Below are 14,808 nucleotides of genomic sequence, written 5' to 3'. Positions count from 1 at the left end.
TGAGACTGAATGAAAGATTTTTACCTGATCTAACTGAGCTTACTGGGAACTATGGAACGTGTTCTACTTTTGATTTGATTGAATATCATCAATCTAATACAATCTACCTACTCTGACTTACGGGCGGGAGGCTGACAAGTGAAAATAAAAATGAATGTGCATCTGGCTCGTAATCCACTCTGCGGTAAGTAGCTTAGCTTAAAATCTACATAATTTGTCTGTAGGTAATGCACTCTGTCTGCATGGTCTTCCTTGTGAAGTGATTAATATCAAGTCTGCAAATACACCCTCTGACTTTTAAACAGTTCAGTAGTTACTGAGAATACAGTTGCTGTCATCATGCTGCAGCCTATAATAAATACAAGTACACTTCGATGCACAGAAGGAAACTGCACTACAATCAAATAAAGAGCCAACCCTTTTCATTAACTCAGGGTGTTCTGATCCCAGACATGGAGCATGTTCGTGCACTAGTGGTCAAGAAAAGCTATTAGCATGAGATAACAATAACCAGTTTTGTTCTCATGCTTCCATGCTTCTCTGTGATTAGCACAATATTACAAATACAACAGGCCAAATAAAAATGCAGCACTCTGTAAGTGTGGTTGTGCCTGCAGTCTGGAAAAAGAAAAGGAAAATGTTTTTCTCCTATTGTTTAAATAGCATTTTTTATTATAAATGGTTTGTTGTGTGTTCTATTTTCCTCTAGAAATTATTTTCAGTTTTAACTTATGCATCTTTATTATGGTTTATTATTCCCTGACAATAAATGCTCTCTTTTCTTGTCGATTTATTTACAGTTTATATTTTAATCAGACTTAATCAACCTTCTTAATACATTTTGAGTATGTCTGTTTTTACTGGCTTTGATGGTGGTGAGTCAAAACGACTGCGGAGATTTTAGATTACGCAAAGTTAGACATGCACAGTTACATGGATTCTTGCAGAGAGAATTACCTCATTAATCAGTCTTCATAAAATCCTGTAAGATAATATTATTCATAGTTACAGACTTCAATGAGGTGTTATTTTTCTCTCACATGTTAACTGAAATAGTGCAAAGTTGATTGAAGTACTTTTTAAATAATAAGGATTTAACAAAAGTATTGCATTAACTGTTTAGGAGTTAAATCAATTTTTGTGCACAGTTATTTCAAGAGGCTCAACTATCACTGGACTGCCCAGCAGATATATAGCCGGTTGATGCCTGTATCCTCGATGTTCCATGACAAGCTACGCAGATAAAAGATTTGGACTGAAGTCCAGTCGTTCAGCTTGAGTTTACCGTCTTCTCAATGGAACTGTCAATATGAGGCGCAAAGAGATCTCAGTGCAAATTAAGGTTGAAAAACCAAAATAAACCTATCAGAGAGAAAGCAAAATTATCTAGTAGATTCTTAAAAGGAATCAATGCGCTGACCAACTGTAGCCTAAAAGACCACAGGAGAAAGGAAAGTGGATGATGGCATCATTCCCATCATCCACTTGATGCCCCAAAAAAACAACTTCACAACATCAAACCAAGTCAAGAACACTCTTGAAGAAGCAGGTGTGAAATTGTCACTTCTCCAATCAATAGAGACCTCTATACAGAGGGTGTACAGCAAGGCACAGATCACTGTTTACAATTAAGAACAAGACGATCATAACAGACTTCATCAGAAAACATCTAATTAGATATATGAACCCAAGACTATCTCGTATCTCGCAGAATGGTGAGAAAACATGGAGAAAATAAGAAACAGCTCAGAATCTGAAGGATACCACATTATCTGTAAGTCATGTTGGAGGCAGTATTATGACATGGGCATGCATGTCTGCATACTCTGGCTGCAAAAAGCACTCAAGCCGATCCTTATATGTAATTTTTCTGGGGTGTTTCCAGTTACTTTTGAACCTTGAAAACATGAAACAGAAGGTGTACACTTCAACCAAATCATCAGAGTTTCAAAATTAAAATTAACTGTGGTCGTTCAGAGAGGCAAAATTACAAAAGTCTTGCTGACTCACCAAAATAGAAATTAGTTCCAGCTCGAATCTATTCTGATTTCTGGTCTCTGTGTAAGTGAATGTGATTCTCGCTGAGAAACAAGTGACATTATTTAATCATCTGATTGTTTTCTTTGTTACAGCGTGCATGTAAAGCGCCTTGTCATATTTCCGCTGACTGGTAACTTCATCATCTCTGCTCTTTGCAGAGAAAAGGCCAATACTTGCTGGAATTTTAAACTGGAGAGCTGTTGCAGAAAAACTCATCAGGGTCATCTGAAATCTACTGGGCTTCAGTGAAATCCCACTCAAAGCTTCAGCAAATCTAAATGACCATTTAATCTAGCTTAATTATTCTCTTGGCCCTTTGCTTGAGAGAGTCCAGTCTGCAGCTATCAATAGAGCCGAAGCTTTGTTAACAGTGAGAGAATGTAGGTCACTCACAAACAAAAGTGGCTGGCATCAGCTCACCCTATAACTGGAAATGAAAAGCATTCATGTAATGAAAAACACATTTTCACCCTGCCATGCTTTGCAAGCTCTTGGGGAAAGAAACTGATTTATATATGGTTTCATATCAACGGCGATGAAGCCGATTATATCCACTGAGAAACAGTGAAATGTTGAACATTATTATGAGTGCAACCGATTGGGTTTCTTGAACAGCTTATATTTCTTGACACAGTATTACTTTAATTTGCTGTTCGATTACTGGAGAAAAGGGTAACCCTCTGTTTGTCTGCCTATCTGTCGGAGTTGGATAAACGCCTGGATCCAGCCAAAACAAGCAGGAAGAGAGTACCACTGCTGAGCTCAGGTGCTTTTAATAGAAAGGCCAAAGAAACAGTACACTGCTTTCTCACTTTCACCGAGACGCAGGGACAGTGTTGTTTCCCTTCATCTCTCCTTCTCACACAAACATACTGTTAATAAAACCATATATGTTTTAAGAAAACCTTATCTTTCTTCGCTGAAACTGGTTTAGTGAAACATTCAAACTCTACAACTACAGTGTATACAACGCAAACTTTACATAGTCCATTAAAAAAGTTTATATTAGAAAAGTTATTGACTCTTTAATCTTTTTCTTGAACCTTACAAATCCAAACTGAAATGCCAATCACGTGGGAGTTATTAAAGTAAATAAACACATACTGTGTTAACTTTACCATTACTGTGCATGTGTGTGTTAAGTGCACCTTTACTCCTCCTGTGGGAATTAAGAGGGTAAGAAGCAGCCAGATGATTCTGATCAAATGAACTGATCTTCAGCAAATGTGTGGACCTCTATAAAAACAGACGTTTTGGTGATTTGTTGGTCTGTGGCATTCACGTGTGTAACATGATGCCACACTCTTCCCTGTAGTGGACATTGCAGCAAATTCGCCCCAAGATCAGTCCCCCAAAAATCCACCTCAGACCCTGCAGACCTCAGCTGGCATGTTAAATGTTGATTTCATGACAACACAGTTAAAAAAAGACTTAGCAAGTAACTATAAGACTGCTTGAGCAGTTTCCTTGGGACAGAAAAGACAAAAAAGAGATGTTTAACTATAATGCACAGCACCATGTTTGGTGAAAGCTAAATGCATTATATCAGCACAGGTCATGCCGGCTGTCAAACATGGTGGTGGATGTGTGAGGATTTGGACTTGTTTTGGAACAACTTCTTGTTTATGAACCCGGGAACCTTGCAGTTATACTGCTGACCATGAACTTCTCTGGGTACCACAGTATGTCTGACAAGCGGTCCTACAGCTACACCTCAGCTAAAACTGGGTCATGTAACAAATGCAAATCTACAACAGAATGGCTGAAAAAGAAAAGAATGCAGGTGCTGCAATAGCCAACTCAAACATCAACCTAACTGAAATGCGTGGTGGGAGAGCTGTGCATAAACAAGTGCCAGCAAACCTCAATGAACTGAATGAACGTTGTAAAGAGGAGTGGGCCAAAGTTCCTCCACAACCATGTGAGAGACTGATGAAGTCATAGAGACAATGATCACTGGAGGTTTTTGCTGCTAAAGTTGTATGTATAAACTAAAACTGGGCTGATGAGTCAGAACTAATTGTCAGCCATTAATCTTAGATTAATCTTATTTTCATCACAGTGAAACAGAAAAGAAAAATGTTAATGGACTTGAAATGAATATGTTCTTCATTAATATGATAGGCCTGTTTACAAAATTAGGTAAAACTTGGTGCATTAATAAGTACAATCAGACAGCTGCAGTCTTCGGGTGGTTTACCTTTAATACTTCCTGCCTTCTTCTGTTTTGTGTTGTGTGGATAGAGAAATCACTCAGGCCTGCATACCTCATGCATTAGTCTCACTCTAGTGACTCATTAGTTTTTACAGAAACCTGCTTCTGGCTGGAAGACTCCAGCCTAAGTGTGAGGGCAGGACTGTGACTGAGCCACCAACATGTGTTGCGGCCATCAGCGCTAATGAGGAGCAAAGCTTTAAGATGGCACAAGCTAATTGTCTCATTAGAGCTTTGATGCAATGGTGGTAATTAAATTTCACAGTTGACTGGGTAAGTGTTAGGCAGCCGGTGTCATGGTTGGATTTTAGGATGTGTGAAGGGCACTGGTACTTGTAGTGTGATGAAATTTAAATTAATTAAACCAAGCCCCTTTTAAATTAATTCTATCACGGTTTTAGGAGGCGCTCTCTAATCAACCATCTCCTTCTCATACTGATTTTTCTAGCCACAAAAACTAGGACCAGCAGATTTTGGTGATTATTGGATTTTTTGTTTAGTGCTATCCATAAATATCTTCCCTTTTGAGTTGAGTTAAATATCTTGCCACTCATACCAAGAAAGACTAATGATTAAGTTTTTTCTTAACTGCTCCACTTAAGATGAAATCAGGAAGGAGGTTAAGAAGGTTTAAGTATTCTTCGAAGATACTCCCTCTTTTCTCTCCAAACCTCAACATATATAGATTTCATTTGTGGACTACTTGCTTAAATAGTGAAACTGCAACAGCAAGTTGTTGTTTTTTTTGTATTTTTTCATTTTTTTCTAGTATACTCTTTAATTTTTATTGATATATTGCAGTGATTAAGGAAGTGGCAGAGGTCTTAGCAGTAGACAAACAATAAAGTTCAGGTATTTTGACAATAAAACTTGCTTTTTACAAATATTTTGCTTCTGTACATCATTACAGTGGATTTTAATTTAAGCAGTCAAGATATGACTGAAATGCAGATTCACGAGATTTTGCAAAGTATTCCATTAACTGGTAAAACTTTCCTCTCCTCTTGCTACTTCTTTGTGACTCTGTCTGCCTTCAGTCTTGTATTTGTGCTGAGATCAGGTCACTCACTTGACCATTGAAGAATATTTGATTTCTTTGCCTTGAGAAACTCTTTGGTTTCTTTTGCAGAATGTTGTGAGTTATTATCTAGCTGCGCTGTGAAGCATCTACTTTATTGGATCATCTTTGCAATTTGTGTGAATCTGAGCAGAAAGTATAGACCTCTACACTTTACAATTCATCCTGCTACTTCTATCAACAAACACTAGTGACTAAATTCCACTGGAACCATAAATACCAGTACCATAACATTGCATTCAGTATGTCCGACAAATGATGTGGTATGCATCTTCCCACCATTTTGGTACAAGATTACATGGGTTTCACCCAGCCAAAGAATTTTCCAAAATTTTCCAACTATTTAGGCTTGTTAAGATATTGTCTGGTAAAGTCTAATTTTCCCTTCCTGCTTTTTAATGTAACCAGTGGTTTGCAGCTTGTTATAAATACAAGTATCTCCCGATTGTCTTGACAATAACATGCCTACCTCGTCAAGCTTGTTCATGACTAGATGCTGTCAAGGGTCTATTTTAACTTAGGAAATAATTGCGATCATCCACTAGTTGTCTCCCGTGTCCTTCCTGTGGGTGTTGCTGATCAGTGCATTCCTTCTTTTTGAAAATCTAGGACTGTGTATTAAAATGGCTACAGTTAATGCAATACTTTTATTAAATCCCTTGAATTATAGCTGAAGCCTGCACTTCAATGACATGTGGACTGTTTGATTTACAATCCCCTGTGGTGGTGTACAGGGGCAAAATTACAAAAATATGATTCATTATTCAAGTACGTATGGTCCTAACACTGCTTCTGATTCTTTTTTCCATAAAAGAAGGGATTCTAATATGTAGAGCCAGCTGTAGCCATTTAGTTGCTCTTTGTGCAATTAGGATTTGATGCCTTTGACCCTCACGTCTTAGATGTTAAAAAGAACAAACTGTGATTTGCTGTTAGATTCTGATTGACGCCCATCTCTGTGTCTGGAATAATTAATAGCTCATTTTTACCGTGACTGTTGTGGGCTGTGTGAGTAAATCCACACAAGTCCACCCTGCAGCAGGATGCTCATGTCATATAGGAAGGTTTGCAGGGAAGGTCAGTAACATTGTTAAGCAGTGTGAAGTTGGAAAAGCTAAAACAAAGACCGTTAGGTTCCTCCTCCCCTTCCTACAGTCTGTCTGTAATTCTCAGTATTAGGTGTTTAGTAAAAAAATGTTTTCAGCAATATATAAGGCATACTGCATATCAGTGCCAGACTTTTAAGAGTGTGCCTGTCCAGCTGGCAATGCTCTAGGTGGCCACCTCCATGGTCTATGCCCTGCTTTTTAAAAAACACATTTAAAAAAAATGTTATTGCTGTTATAAAAGTCTATAATTATCTTTACAATTAGGCCACATGTGCTAGGTGTACACAATCAAATTCAAGTCTAAAGCTGTGGGTAACTAAGCTGCAACTCATAATTCAATGCTGATGCAACAACAGGGCTTTTGAGGCAATACCTTTGCACAGTGTGGTGTGAGGCATGGAAAACAATAGCGCTGTACCCAGCCAGTCTGGGTACCTGACCACGAATATAAACTGTGTGGGCTGCACCTTTCTGGCCTTTTGTCAGTCTCCTTCCTTTTAAAGCAAGTCTCAAGGGAGGCTGTGGGATCTTTGCATGTACCAAGACCCGGATCATTTTGTTCCCTTGGAGAAAGGGCTGCTTTGTTTTTCTGACTCACAATGTTATGTGGTGGTGGAATTTTTGAAAAAGCAACCGTAAGAGGCACCCATCATTGTGGCATTTGAAATGCAGTTTGAGATCAGTGGTCTTTCTTAAGTAGACATTCAGAGATCATTTTATCAGTTTAGTGTATTTACAGTTTCAGAAATGTTTGGTGACTAACGATTGACCAAAAATAGGTGTCTTCTGGGCATGAAAGTTCATTCATAAAGGCAACATTACACTTAACAGTTTCTTACATATATATTCAATAGAATTATCCCCCTCGCCTCCTCCACAATCCTTTCTTAAAAGTGAGATGTGAAAGAGGGATACACAGCCTGTATTTCCTCTTTAGCAACAGCAGATGGAGCTCCAGATCTCAGATGGGAACAGTAGCCTGTTGTTGTCATGGTTTCAGGTATCCTGGAGGCACAGTGCTGGATGCTAATTGGTAGAAGAATGAGAGAGAGGTGGAGGTAGTGTTGCTGCCTCATTCTTTTCTTCTTCCTCTTTTTTTCTAAATCACTGCATCTCTATATTTAGCCTGTCACATGAAACAATCAATAAAATCAGGGAATGAGTGAAAAAAGTTGTTAAAATAATGCATTATTAGAACAATATTTCATACAGGTGCCCTAAAGTGTAGTTTTATATTATATATTTATGACACATTGCATTTTAACATGTTGCATTTGGTGCCTTTTTCTTATTACTTTCTGTTCTCATGTGATTGACACCATAATTTGATTGAAGTGATCGTCTGCTGTAACTTTCTGCATTAAAAAGCTACTGTTTTGAGTGTTTATTTTGCATGTATCCAAACCCGGTATTGAATAATCTGTCAGCTTCTTCTATTTCCGTATGTGTCCGTCTCCTGCAGACAGCCAGTCTGTGCTTCTCTCTCTGTTTGGAGTTTTTCATGCAGAGGGAAATCATCACATGACTTCACAATGCACCACTGATGTAATGCTATGTATGCCTGATAAGCTATCGTTATACAACCGGTGGCTGTATTTTTGTGAGCATGATGTCTGACTGTCCCCCGGGGTTTTGATTGTTTCTATCATCTTCTCCTCCTCCACAGTATCATTGCCCAACTTTCCAAAACAACCCATTTAACACCATCCTGTCTTCTGCCACACCGCACATACCTCGGATACTGTTGTTTACAATGGGGTTCAGCCATTTTCTCCCGATTGCCTGGCAAGGACATCAAACATAGTCTGCATCTGCTCGCCTGGAATTAAGAGAGCTTTTCTCCAAACCTCCTTGGCACACACAGTGAATATAAATTTAGACATTCAATAACAACAACAGTGGCAGCAGCAGGTACCTAACTAGCTTTTGTATCCAAATAGGAACTATACCAGACACTAATGCTTAATGGTAAGTTGCAGCTGACTGCTGGTAGTAAAAGATGGTACATTAGAACTCACATTGGCTCCATACTGCTACAGCACACTGTGCAACTTTGGATTAACCTCTTGTATTATGTTACCTGCCATTGCTGCTCCCCTCTTTGTGTAATAATGTCATCACTTCTATATGTAGAAGCAAACTTTCAGGACACTCTGTCATCACTGTAGTTATGCAACACTTAGCAATGAAGGCTAACTAATTCACCTGTCAAAAAGGCAGCTCCCTTGTGAATTAGCTTTTACATAGGGATTGTTGGTCGTCATCAATTGGAGCGTAGAGGTGTTGGACAGGATGCAGGAAACTAATGCACCTAAAGTCCCAAAACAACACAAAATCCACAAAACAGGAGCCCAAATACACAGAGCTTTATGGACAACACAGAACAGTGTCTGTGTTTCAAACTAACAAGAAACAGGAGCGCCGAAAACAGGTGAAAACAATCAGAATGATCACAAAGCAGCAAGTAAAATGAAACGAAAACAACTTTGCTAACAGACATGAACACAAACTAGAATTCAAATTGGGGCATTGATGTGTCTAGAAGGGAGGTGTGGCACTAGCCCACTTTAAATATGATTGGTCCCCACTAGTGCCACCCCAACACAGCCAAGTTAAAACCGACAATCCCCAACATCCCTGGATGAGATCATGGATAGGACCAGTAGGAATATAATTTATATAATAGATTATAGTTTTCATTTTACTCCAGTATATTCTGAATACTGAATTACTGCACTTCATAATCCATACTATTTATTTTTAAAGCTTTATTATTTTAATAATAACATTATTATCATGTCAAGCTACTGAGCAACATATAAGTAATTAAAACCATCAACAGTTGTAAGATTAAAGAGATATACATATCAATGATTCATTGATTATGTTCCAATAATCTCCAAGTGCCATTACACATGAATGCTTTTACTTTAGGTACTTTGAATACATTTGAATATACAACCTGTGGCATGGTAAGCTATACTTAAGTAGGATTATAACTTGTACTCAAGTAAAATGTCTAAATACTTTTTTCCTACTTTGCAACACTTTACAACTCTCCATCATAAGATTGTTTAAATTCTTATGCACCTCAACATTTCACACTATAAATCTGTGGAAGAACACAGCGCTGCATATGAGCTTGAAAATATGGTTTATCACCACTTATCTACACGTATTAAATAGTTCTGAGTGAACATTCGGATTTCCTGTGGCCCCACTTGATGCGTTCTTGGTCCCTTCTTTTCCGCCTCTTCAAAATAATGTTGTCTTGCTTCTGCTGACTTTCAATCTATTTTATCCACCACATACCCCCTCCTGCTACCTACTCTCACTACAGATCACAAAGTAATCTGGAAACATAAAGTTCAATGGAGGCATACGTGCAGTAGATCTGGATAGGGTAGTGCCCTCTTTTCAAAGGGACACTGAAGAATCTTCATCTTTCGTATTTGGGACAGGATTTTAACCGAAAACCAACTAAGGAGATCAGCTAAATGCAGGCAGAGTGTTTACGGTAGACGGGAAAATCATCACGGTGTGCCTGCTTGGATGGCTGCCCACTCCACTGGCTGGGAAAGCCAGGGCCACAACAATCAGGCAGCCTGGATGAGCTTTTCACAAAGTGATCAATGAAATGTTAATGTGGAAAACAACGATCCAGAGAATGCTTATCGTGATCTAAAATAGACTACAGGGTCACCGTTTAAGAGACTTGAAACTTGATGAACTGTAAGCTTATCATGAGTCAAGTGGAAAATAATGTGGAAAACTGTATCATGATCCACTATGTTTACGCAAACATGAGAAGAGGAGCGGCTCATAAAAGGAGGGATCTGAAATTCAATCCCCTCGTTGATTAGCGTGATCCAGAGGGAGATACTGGTTAGATTTTACTTCAAGGATGCAGCCGATGCTTTTGTGTCCTTTCTGAGCAAAGCAGAAGATGACTGCTTGTTTCCATTGTGACCTTGCAAACAGAAATTTCTAATTATGAGGAGTGCGCTCTTGAAAATTTGCTTGATTACATGAATTGCTGTTGCAGGAGAGGCTCAAATGGGAAAAACAGAGAGGGGGGAAAAACTGCCAGGGACATTTTAATCTGCTTTTTATTAAAAACAAACAAACAAAAAAAACCAAAAACCCAGTGGGACAGATGCGTCATTGCAGCACAGATACATCCTCTGTAGGACTGTGTGATTGTTGTATGAGGAAAATAGATGTATTGGTGCATTTCTTTCTCTCAAATAGAGCTTAACAATAATAGATGGTCAATTTCAGGGAGATAACATTCCCCTCACTGATGCTGAACATTAAGAATTAAGATCATTGCTGGAATCGCTGGAATGCCCATGATTAATATACACTGTCTGAAGATATTTAGTTTCTTGATGTCATGTCTGATTGTTATAAGAGCACTCAGAAAATTGAGAAGCAGTTTTTCCTTCAAAAAGTAATTGATGGTTGTGAAGCAGCAAAGCTTCCCGATTTAAGATATGATAATTATTAATTGCCGTGACAAACTTGAACATGTGCCAGTGTGTTGGAAGAGCAGATATAGCCTTTGATCTCTGTTATTGTTTCATGTGTGGTCTCTGTTTGTGGTAAAGGCTGCATTTGCCTTTGAATGGACCTGGATATGCTTGTGTCAAGCTTTCATAAGTCTGCTGAAAATCTAGAGCTACATCAAGACTGACATGTACTGGCTTTCCTGGATGGTATATGGTTATTCTTTTAGACGTAACCCCTATGACCTCTGTCAGCCTCTGCTCACAACAGTCTTGACAAGTCTCTGGCACAAGTCTCATGCCTCTGTTTGAGTATTGAATAGAATAGAATAGAGCTGAATAGAATAGAATAGAATAATCCTTTAATTGTCCCACAAAGGGAAATTTGGTTGTAACAGCAGCCAGAAAGACACATATACAACAAACAGGACACAGAACAGAAACATACACAATTTTTCTTACATATTTACATTAAGGACAATGGTTACTATAAACCAGTAATTTGATACTGTACAGTTATCAAATTAAAAAAAAACTACAGATAAGAGGCAAACCAGGTTATAGTGCGAATCAGTTGATTAAATTGTTGCAGTTACAGCTCAGATGTAAACATCTGTGTTTGTTGGGGGCAGTTCTGATTGTACAGTCTGACAGCTGCAGGGAGGAAGGACCTGCGGAAACGCTCCTTCATGCATCGAGGATGCAGCAGTCTGTCACTGAAGGAGCTCTGCAGTTCAGCAACATTGGGGTGGGAGACTCTGTCCATCAGAGATGTTATTTTGGCCAGAGTCCTTCTGTCTCCCACCACCTGCACTGGGTCCAGGGTGCCTCGCAGAACAGAGCTGGCCTTCCTGATGAGTTTATCCAACCTCTTCCTCTCAGCTGCCGATAAACTGCTGCTCCAACATACCACACTGTGAAAAATGACAGATGCCACCACAGAGTCATAGAAGGTCTTTAAAAGGGCTCCCTGTACTCCAAATGACCTCAGCCGCCTCAGCAGGTAGAGTCTGCTCTGACCCTTCCTGTAGAGAGCATCAGTGTTGTGGCTCCAGTCCAGTTTATTATTCAGGTGAACACCCAGGTACCTATAAGAGTCCACTATCTCAATGTTCACTGGTGTCAGTGTGGTGTGTCTGCGTCTCCGGAAGTCCACCACCAACTCCTTGGTTTTCCCGGCGTTGATCAGCAGGTGGTTCTGCTGACACCAGTCTACACCAGCGGTGACCTCCTGCTGACACAAACAATTAGACTATACAGTTAAGTCATGACAGAGAAGCTACAGTCAGAGCAGCAAAACAACAGATGTAATAAATAATGGAATAGCAATAAAACTGCACTTGCTTGCCTTGAGCTTGTGGTAATTTGAAGGCAGAATTGTAAATGACCTGAAAATCCTTTAAGGCAACAGTTTTAGTATCAAAACAGACAGCTACTGTAGGTCAAAAATGGAAAGGGATCATTTTGATGGTTAGCACAAGACACCTGGATTTGTATCCACTGGCCAGCTGAGCTGCCCCCCACAGTCCAAAGACATGCTTCCAGGGTCAGTTGGTGATTGTAAATTGGCCACAGATGTGATTATAGGGGTTCTCTGTGGCAGCCCCTCCAGGGTGTACCCTGGTGTTTGGAAAGGTTCTGGTACACGTGACCCATAGATAAGCAGAAGAAAAAGCATTTGTTTGTGGGTTTTTTTTTGCTTTTTTACATATTTGTCAAACATTTATTATTTTTTTTCAGATCATCAAGCAAATTTTAATCTTAGAGAAAGAAAACAACATTCAGCATTTAAGTGATGATTACATTTATTATGGAGAAAAGCTATCCATTGTTAAATGAATTAGTTGTGATTAACCACATTTTTTTGGAAAGCTGATGTCAATTTCATTAGTGATACGTAAGCCTGGTTGCTGCCAGACATGTTGACTCAAGAATCACTTAAATAGAACCTGTCTGACAAAATGAAATAGGCTAAAAGATCTCAAAAAGCAACACATCATATCACAATCTCAAGAAACAACTTAGAAACAAAGTCATTGACATTTATCAGTCTGAAAGGGGTTACAAAACCAATGGAGAAAACCTGGAACAGTGATGAACCATCACAAAGGCTCATCTTACATTTGCCAAAAAAATAACAAATCTTAATGATCCCCAAGACTATTGGGAAAATGTCTTGTTGACTGATGATGAAAAGTTGAACTTTGTGGAAGGTTTGAATCCTGTTGAATCCTGTGTAAAACTAACACAACATTTCATAGAAAGATCATACCAACAGTCAAACATGGTGGTGGTAGTGTGATGGTCTTGGGCTGTTTTGCTGATTTGGGACCAGAACAACTTGCTGTAAATGATTGAACCATGAATTCTGCTGTCTGACAGAAAATCCTGGTGGAAAATATCTGTCCATCAGTTCCTGTTCTGAAGCTCAAGAACACTTGGGTTTTGTAGCGGAACAATAATCCAAAACACACCACCGAAGTCCAACTGTGGAAAAACAAACAAACAAACAAACAAACAAAAAACAAAACAAATCGAGGGTTTGGCCCATTCAAAGCCCCAAATTTAATCCAACTGAGATACTTTGATACTTTCTTAAACAGATCATTCATGCTGGGAAAATCTCCAATGTGACTGAATTAAAATAATTTCACAAAGAAGAGAGGGTTAAAGTCCTTCCACCACAAAGTAAAAGAGCAAAGAGACAAAGTGAAAGAGTGAAAAGACAAACTGAAAGTATCAATTATCGAAAACACTTGTTTGGAGTTCTTACTGCCAAGGGTGGCACAACCAGTTATTAGATTTAGGGGGCAATTACTTTTTTACATAGTGCCAGTTTTGGATAGCTTTTTTTCTTTAATAAATGAAATCATCAAATTCCAGTATAAACTATATATATATATATATATATATATATATATATATATATATATATATATATATATATATATATATATATATATATATATATATATATATATATATAAGACAAAATAAACTAAAGACAAACTGACAAATGTTGTTCTGGCTGATTAGAAAAGATGTGGGATCCCTGCTCCACACAGAGCCCCCAGCTAAAATAAATATGATTTATTATGTTACCAGTTTAATTGAGTCTGGGATTAACTGGGACCAGGCTTAGTAAAGTCTCCATTCTTTTATGTTTTTGCACAATACAAGAGAAGACCTGCTTTGGACTTCACATAACAGTATGATATAATAGGTCTATATTTAGAGTTAAAGAAGAACAACAGGTCGTATGCTGAATTGAAACTGTTAAAGCCGCAGTCAGAAACTTTCAGTTTGTCATACATATAAAGAAGGTTCTTGTGAATCGACTGCAGGGTCATTGCTGAAAGTGTCAGCAAATTCATCCCAAAAAGGTTGTTGCCACATTCTAACAAACTGCTTGGTATGGGATGAACAATGTTCACAATTAAAGCTTATCCCCCCCCCCCATTTTTCTAGTTCGAAATATTTCCTGAATTGTTGCTCTCACCCTCAGTCACTGAGTCCTTTTGCATAATTTCAAAGAACAGAAGGGGCTTGACCATGCTGATTAATTCACATATCGTTAGCTTCATAGCATAAGTGCCTAAGTCATTGACTTAGTCAAATGACTTAGGCAATTATGCTATGAAGCTAACGATATAGTAAATGGTAAATGGACTGATTCTTATTTAGTGTTTTTCTACTATCCCGGAGTATCAAAGCACCCAAAAAGCTCCTTCGAGCCGGAGTTGAACCAGCGACCTAAGGATTCCTGCTATCATATACCTACAGTCCTCCGCTCTACCAACTGAGCTATCGAAGGGACATGCCTAAATACAGGCAATTAAATAAATTGACCTGGGAACT

At 38.6% G+C, this 14,808-nt stretch overlaps 1 non-coding gene across 1 annotated transcript; it reads right to left on the bottom strand.

Annotated features, from left to right (window-relative positions):
* Window positions 1–14,675: 14,675 nt before the first annotated feature.
* Window positions 14,676–14,764, bottom strand: trnay-gua (transfer RNA tyrosine (anticodon GUA)). Its single transcript is given in 2 exon segments — window positions 14,676–14,711; window positions 14,728–14,764. It is a non-coding gene; the product is annotated as a tRNA-Tyr (tRNA).
* Between the last annotated feature and the right edge of the window lie 44 nt (window positions 14,765–14,808).

Source organism: Aulonocara sp. 'chitande type north' Nkhata Bay, linkage group LG10, assembly GCF_057382095.1.
Source record: "Aulonocara sp. 'chitande type north' Nkhata Bay isolate Kocher_YH1m ecotype deep benthic linkage group LG10, A_spYH_male_GT1.1, whole genome shotgun sequence".
Classification (NCBI taxonomy): Eukaryota; Metazoa; Chordata; class Actinopteri; order Cichliformes; family Cichlidae; genus Aulonocara; species Aulonocara sp. 'chitande type north' Nkhata Bay.
The sequence above is the reverse complement of the archived record's forward strand: the minus strand, read 5'-3'. Positions and strand labels throughout refer to the sequence as shown.